This window comes from Triticum dicoccoides, chromosome 3A (assembly GCF_002162155.2).
Source record: "Triticum dicoccoides isolate Atlit2015 ecotype Zavitan chromosome 3A, WEW_v2.0, whole genome shotgun sequence".
NCBI lineage: Eukaryota > Viridiplantae > Streptophyta > Magnoliopsida > Poales > Poaceae > Triticum > Triticum dicoccoides.
Window position 1 is genome coordinate 408,818,799 of NC_041384.1, and position 8,341 is coordinate 408,827,139.

Below are 8,341 nucleotides of genomic sequence, written 5' to 3' on the forward strand. Positions count from 1 at the left end.
AGATCCTAGTATATATGGCTAATTGGATGTGAGTTTTCATGAACTATTATTGTTGACATTACCCTTGAGGTAAAACGTTGGGAGGCAAAACTATAAGCCCCTATCTTTCTTTATGTCCGATTAAAACTCCATACCCATAAGTATTACGTGAGTGTCAGCAATTGTGTAAGACTATATGATAGTTGAGTATGTGGACTTGCTGAAAAGCTCTTATATATTGACTCTTTCCTATGTTATGATAAATTGCAATTGCTCTAATGACTGAGATTATAGTTTGTTAGTTTTCAATGAAGTTTACGATTCATACTTGAAATAGTGATTGAATTATTACTCTAGCATAAGAAATCATATGATAAGGATTATATAAGTTGTTGTTCTAAGAATGATCATGATGCCCTCATGTCTGTATTTTATTTTTATCGCCACCTCTATCTCTAAAAATGTGGACATATTTTTCGATTTCGGCTTTCGGTTGAGGACAAGCGAGGTCTAAGCTTGGGGGAGTTGATACGTCCATTTTGCATCATGCTTTTATATCGATATTTATTGCATTATGGGCTGTTATTAAACATTATGTCACAATACTTATGCATATTCTCTCTTATTTTACAAGGTTTACATAAAGAGGGAGAATGCCGGCAGCTGGGACTCTGGGCTAGAAAAGGAGCAAATATTAGAGACCTATTCTGCACAGCTCCAAAAGTCCTGAAACTTCACGGAACATGTTTTCAGAATATATAAAAAATACTCAGCGGAAGAAGTTCACCAGGGGGGCCACACCCTGCCCACGAGGGTGGGGGGCGCGCCATACCCCTGGGCGCGCCCCCCTACCTCATGGGCCCCCTGGTGGCCCTCCGGTGGCCATCTTCTGCTATATGATGTCTTTCGATGAGAAAAAAATCGTAAGCCATCTGCTCGGATGAAACTCCACCACCACGAGGCGGAACCAATCTAGGGCTCCGGCAGAGCTGTTCTTTCGGGGAAACTTCCCTCCGGGAGGGGGAAATCATCGCCATCGTCATCACCAACGCTCCTCTCAACGGGAGAGGGCAATCTCCATCAACATCTTCATCAGCACCATCTCCTCTCAAAACCCTAGTTCATCTCTTGTATCCAATTCTTGTCTTCAAGTCCGGGATTGGTGCTAGTAGGTTGCTGGTAGTGTTAATTACTCCTTGTAGTTGATGCTAGTTGGTTTATTTGGTGGAAGATCATATGTTCAGATCCTATATGCATATTAATACCCCTCTGATTATGAACATGAATATGCTTTGTGAGTAGTTACGTTTGTTCCTGAGGACATGGGAGAAGTCTTGCTATTAGTAGTCATGTGAATTTGGTATTCGTTCGATATTTTGATGAGATGTATGTTGTCTCTCCTCTAGTGGTGTTATATGAACGTCGACTACATAACACACTTCACCATGATTTGGGCTTAGAGGAAGGCATTGGGAAGTAATGAGTAGATGATGGGTTGCTAGAGTGACAGAAGCTTAAACCCTAGTTTATGCGTTGCTTCGTAAGGGGCTGATTTGGATCCATATGTTCCATGCTATGGTTAGGTTTACCTTAATACTTTTGTTGTAGTTGCGGATGCTTGCAATAGAGGTTAATCATAAGTGGGATGCTTGTCCAAGTAAGGACAATACCCAAGCACCGGTCCACCCACATACCAAATTATCAAAGTACCGAACGTGAATCATACGAATGTGATGAAAACTAGCTTGACGATATTCCCATGTGTCCTCGGGAGCGCTTTTCTCTATATAAGAGTTTGTCCAGGCTTGTCCTTTGCTACAAAAAGGATTGGGCCACCTTGGTGCACTTTATTTACTTTTGTTACTTGTTGCTCGTTACAAATTATCCTATCACAAAACTATTTGTTACCACTTATTTCTGTACTTGCAGAGAATACCTTGCTGGAAACCGCTTATTATTTCCTTCTACTCCTCGTTGGGTTCGACACTCTTACTTATCGAAAGGACTACGATAGATCCCCTATACTTGTGGGTCATCAAGAGTTGACTGGCCGGACGCCGAAGCCATAGCCGCGTTCAGACACAATCCGGACGAATGGCTCGCACGCCAGCTCGGCCAGGATAAGCTAAAGATAGTGGTAGCTCTTACCTCCCTTATGGCCCACTTTTGTGTAGGCGAAGATACCTGGTTGGCTCATAGAAACACCAACCCAAAATACCGTGGCACTTTGGAAGTCCAGGATGGCAACAGAGAGCCACAGCGCAATAAAAATAAGCATCGACGCAATGGCGCCGAGGCCAACAACATGGCAGTAAATGCCGAATTCCACAATTCCAAGTCAGGTCACGGAAAAAGCCCTCTAAAGGAAACCAGGATAGACCCACCAAGTTGGACATCATCTTGGATAGGCCTTGCCAAATCCATGGCACCTCGGACAAGCCTGCTAACCACACCAACCGTAATTGTTGGGTAATCAAGTAGGCCAGCAAACTCACAAACGAGGACACGAGCAAAAGCCCCCGCAGCGAGGACGATGAGGAACCTCGCAGGCCGAATAATGGAGGCCAGAAACAATTCCCTCCTGAGATGAAAATAGTGAATATGATCTATGCCACTCGTATACCCAAGAAGGAGAGGAAGCACGCTCTTCGGGACATCTACAACATAGAGACTGTAGCCGCGAAATTTAATCCATTCTCGGCATGTCCGGTCACCTTCGACCGCAAGGACCACCGGGCCAGTATTCGTCATAGAGGATCGGCGGCCTTGGTCCTAGATCCCATTATCGATGGATACCACCTTACCAGAGTCCTCATGGACGGAGGCAGAAGCCCCAACCTGATCTATGAAGATACAGTAAGGAAAATGGGAATTGACCCGTTAAGGATTAAAACCAGCAACACCACCTTCAAGGGGTCAACCCTGGCATGGAAGCCCGCTGTTTGGGCACTCTCTTTTTGCAAGTAGTATTCAGCTCTCCGGATAACTTCTGGAGAGAAGACTTGATCTTCAACATCCTCCCTTTTCGCAGCGGCTATCACGCCCTTGTAGGCCGAATGACGTTCGCTCGTTTCAATGCCGTCCCCCATTATGCCTACCACAAACTGAAAATGCCCGGACCAAGAGGCATCATCACAGTTAATGGCAACATGGAGTGCTCTCTCCAGACTAAGGAACACACTGCGGCCTTGGAAGCCGAATATGAAGGGCCGAAGTGCCAGCTCGCCGTCAAGGCGCGGGAGGCAAGCAAGCGAGCGCGGGCAATTTCTCCAACCAAGGGCCCTCCTTGCATTCGACGTACATAGGGATACGCCCCCATGGTGTGCCCACCTCAGCGGCACATTACGTGTCTCAACATCACAACTTCACACTCAGAATACCATGGGCAGCTGTGGGGCTTCAGCACTAAGAGTTTGGTTCAATCGTACCATGGAATAATGCGTCTTCGGACGACAAACATGTACCATCTAAGACCTATCTGGCATTAAGCCCCATCAGTGCGGCGACCTCTCGAAGCTCCTTGTCAAGGACCCATCATGGGACAATCACCCTCCCCATGGACTTGTTCCTTCCAACAGAAGCAAAGGCGCAGACGTGCAGTAGGGTACAGTTAGGGTGTTAACCCACACATCAAGGCCCTACGTAAACCTTTCATATTTAAATTTCTCTTTTCCTTTTTTACAATGTATCCCTACCCAGAGCTTTGTTTGGCAGTTCAAATTGTACAACTAAATGTCATCAGCTTATGGGAAATAAAGCAAACCTTTTGAGGTCCCTCTACAGTTATCCATACTGCACTTGTTTTTCCCGCTCTTTGATCTTGAAACCTGTAGGGCACATATTCGCTCTAAAATGCAAATCGGCTAATAGATCGGGGGCTCGACAGTAACGCTCGCCCCATGCATTAAGTCTGGCACCCTATTTTCCAATGTGTCTGGTGTCTCGGATATTGCATTATATGCATCAGTTCTGAATTATGTCTTGGGTCAATAGTTGGGTTGCCCCGCTCCTGTGCTTACCTTCTTACGTTCCACATGTTCTGCTAAGAAGGTAAAGGGAGAACCACCGTGATTGTACTTCTTCCTAGTTCGGTCAAGTACCTTAGTGGAGAAAGCCGAAAAGTGATTGTCATAATAAGCGAGAACTGGTCGGCTATACGATGACAAGTGTTAAACCCAAAATCGTTGGCGATTATACCGTGTAACACGAAGTGTTTGTCTTTGACCAAATCAGGTGATATATAATTTGCCGAATATCACAGCACCGTGGGGGCTGGTCATCAGCCCCCGCAGTCAAGCTCCTATGGCTAAGTGAAAGTAATAAAGCCGCATAATTCGGTTGCCTTGTTCCCCTCTGATACATCTCCAATGTATCTATATTTTTTTATTGTTCCATGATATTATATTATCACTATTGCAGGATGCTGCTAACGCGACACTATGATCGGAGACCCTTTGATGAAACTATGTGTGATGCAATAATCGCAAATGGTGGTGTAAAATAACCGTCAAAAAAGGTGCAAAACGTTTGCAGTCACGGATGCATCAAACACGGTTTAGATTTTAGTTGCATGTGCGATGCAGGGCATACGGTTCAGTTCAATGAACTATTTGCCATGAGGAGGAACAAAAGAAATAGGCAGCCAGATGAAGGTGTGTGGGATATACATCATACGGTGTCAGGACCCCGATTCCAAGTCACATCGATCTAGCCGGTAACACCTCATATCACATTGCGGCCTCACGCACGGTATCCCCATGGGTGTTGCCTTACCATGGCCCAGGACCGTTTGCGCCTTTTGGCTCACGTATATGATAGTGTCTCTAGCATCCATATGACAAAGAACCTGGGCCGACATGGCTAGTCGTGAACCCAAAGTGGCACAGACCTATGGGGACAGGCATACATGAATCACATCGAGCATGTCGGTCAACAGCGTGTGAATCCGGGCTGTAGCACTGGGCTAACAGGACTCCGGGGAACCCGGGCTATAGCAGGCTAGGCAGGACTCTGGATGTCACCGCGTGACATTTCCCCGAAGGGACAAACATAGGAACGAAGTGAAACACATGCCGGCCAGTCAAGTGTCCTGAGCAGTAGTGCTGGGCTAGCAGGACTCCGGTGAACCGGGCTGTAGCGGACTACTATGGCTCATGGAGCACTAGACTACATTTCCCCATAAGAGAGGCTGCCAAGGATAAACAACTAGATTGTCGGATCCCACACATACCAAGCATTTCAATCATACACACAATATGCTCGATATGTGCAAATACAACATGGAATCACAACAAAACTCTACAACTCAAGTACTTTATTTAAAGGCTCCAGAGAGCCATACATTACATGTTCGTACAGGTAGGGGTCACATGACTCGACACTCAAGTCATACAAGCATACAAGCACATGCGGAAGCAAATAGTCTGAGTACAGACACTAGAAAGAAAGAAGGCTTGTCGAAGCTTGTCTATCTACATAGGGCCCTCCATGGCCAGGATCACCACCTGGGTGGCAAGTTACTCATCGACGTCGAGGTCTACATAAAACCCATCAGAGGGGCGGTGTTTTCGTCTGAAAACAGTAATTAGCAACATGAGTACAAAGGTACTCAGCAAGTCTTACAACAGAACCTACTATACATGCTCATTCTTAAGAAGGTGGTGGAGTTATTGCAGCAAGCCAGCTTTGACTCTTGGCTAAGCTATCCTACGAGACGCCACTAGTAAAATAGTTTTCGCACACGAGTCCACTAATCACCAACACAATACTCCACCGGGGATCCTCCCTCGTCATCCTACGAGAGGGCCATCCTCGGTACCCACACTTATCTTGAGTCTTTTAGTAGTAACCATTAACTTGTCTATGAATTGTATAGGCAACCAAGTAGTCCTTTACCGCAGACACGGCTATTCAAATAGATGATGTTAACCCTGCAGAGGTGTACTTCTTCATACACGCTCTCACCACTTACCGTCGTTTACACGACATGTACTCGGCAACCTTCAAGTGGAAGCCCAACGAGGGTGTCGGCCACGGCCTACCTAAATACTCAAGTCTCTAGTCCAGGTTTATCGCCTATCCAGGTTCCATCCGCAGGGAGTCCGGCCGAGGTTTCCACATACGGCCCCGAACGATGTGAACAGGGTCCCGAGATGCCAAACGGGCACCCGGCATACCGGGCCACGGTGTATCTACTGCATCATAGCCCACCCCTAGGGTTAGCGCTACGCACGGCCGCCAACACATAACCTACAAACACCAGAAACTAGTTGCAACTCCTAGACAGAGTACTAGGGTGATTAAGAAGCCGAGAGGATCAATTAAGTATCCCAATGCATGGTAGTATCTGATTCTTAAGTCACACATACATATCTCAGTTCTTGGGGACGGCCTCAATGAAACAACCCACCATGTACTCCTACATGGCCTCTCATCGATACCTTTACCAAATCATGTTCAACACATCTCTCACATTACCGACATAATCATTTCACTCTAGCCCATCACCCAGATGAACCAGACCTGACTCAACTCTAAGCATAGCAGGCATAGCAAGGTAGGAAACACATACACGGCTCAATCAACTCCGACACATGCTAGTGGGTTTCATCTAGTTACTATGGCAATGAAAGGTCATGTAGAGGATAGGGTTCAACTACTGTAGCACACAGCAGTTTGAAACGTTGTTGTCTTAATGCAGTAAGTGAGAGAAGAAGCGAGAACATGGGATTGTATCAATATGATCAATGGGGCTGCTTGCCTGATGGAGTGGTAGTAGGGTACTGCCCTTCAGCCGGATACTCGGAATTATCCTTGGAGGCGGAACCTACCACGAAGGACACCACAGAACACAATCATCACATGGCAATATGTAACAATATGATGCATGCTATGACATGTCAATATGAGGTGTCCTGCCTAATGCAATGTGAAACAAGTTGAAATGGGTCCATTTGAATCAAAGATTCAAATAGAAGCTTAAGTTCTTATGCATTATAAGTGTATTAGCTTGTTTCACCTAAACAGCAAGGTTAAAGTGTTTTGTCATGCATGAAACCATTACAGATGGAAACATTGAATTTTTCTGATCAAATTTCATATATAAATCTTTTCAATATGAGTTATAGATTATTTTCTATGATTTTTAGAAGTTTTGGTTATTTTCTGGAATTTCCTATATAAGAATAAATCTAGAAAAGGATTTACTGCGTCAGCCTGGCGTCAGTGTGACGTCAGCGGGTCAAAGGTGCCAGCCCAGGTCAAACCTGACTGGTGGGCCCCATCTGTCAGTGTCACAACTAACTAACAGAGTTAGTTAGTGTTTCGTTAGCACTAAACTAGGTTAGTTAGGCCCTGGGCCCACATGTCAGTGAGTCAACCTGTTAACTAAAATAATTAGTGTTAACTAAACTAATTCTAATTAGACAGGGGCATGGCCCACACGTCAGTGACTCAGGGGAGGTCAACCTGGGCCTACATGGGGTCAAACAGGGTCGAACTCGCCGGCGTTTAGCCGCCGGCGAGGCAGACGCGGCGGAGCAACGTGGGATTCACCTACAGGGCGCCGTTCAGCGCGTGGAGCACAGCTACGGGACGCGGACGCTCGTCCGCATCCAACCAGGGTGGTGGCGCGGTCGGGGGGTGGCCGGAGTGGCGCCGGCGACGAGCTTGGCGGCGGCCGAAGCTCGGGTGCAGGTGGGGATGATGCTGTGGTGCGCAAACGAGCGCGGCGAGGTGCTACGGGGGTTCTACGTGATGCAGGGAGCGCGTTGGGGGCATGCCCGAGACCAAATGGTCACCGGAGCATCGCCAGCGACGAGCGCGAGCGGTGGCGCGTGCGGGTGAGCATGGTGCAGTCGCTACGGAGTGCAAAAGAGGAAACAGAGGGGATGGGGAGATGGCTGAGCTCATGGGGGTCTCGACGAGGCAGTCAGCGGGGTCTAGGGCGAGTTGATGCGGCGAGGACGGTGAATGGGATCTCCGGTGGCCGGAGTTGGGGAAGACGAGGTCGGGGCGGTTCTAGAGCGGGCGAGCACTCAGGGCTCGGCCTGCTCGACGTAGTCGACGGCGACGGAGCTCATGGACATAACGGCACGGCGCGAGGATGACGGAGGACGCGGCTACGGCGACGGTGCGGCGTTAGAGGCATCGGCCATGGTGGGAGAGGGAGAGGGAGAGGGCAGGGGGTGAATGGAGAGGTGTGCAGGGTCGGGGCGACGACGTGGAGGTCGTCCAGGCGTCCAGGGGCGCGGGCGGCAAGCAGGTGGCGCCGTGGCGATCCCAGGCACGCCGGCGCTGACCTCCTACCTGCCTGCCTGGCGAGAGGAAGCAGCTGACTGGCCATGGGCCAGTACAGTGCTGG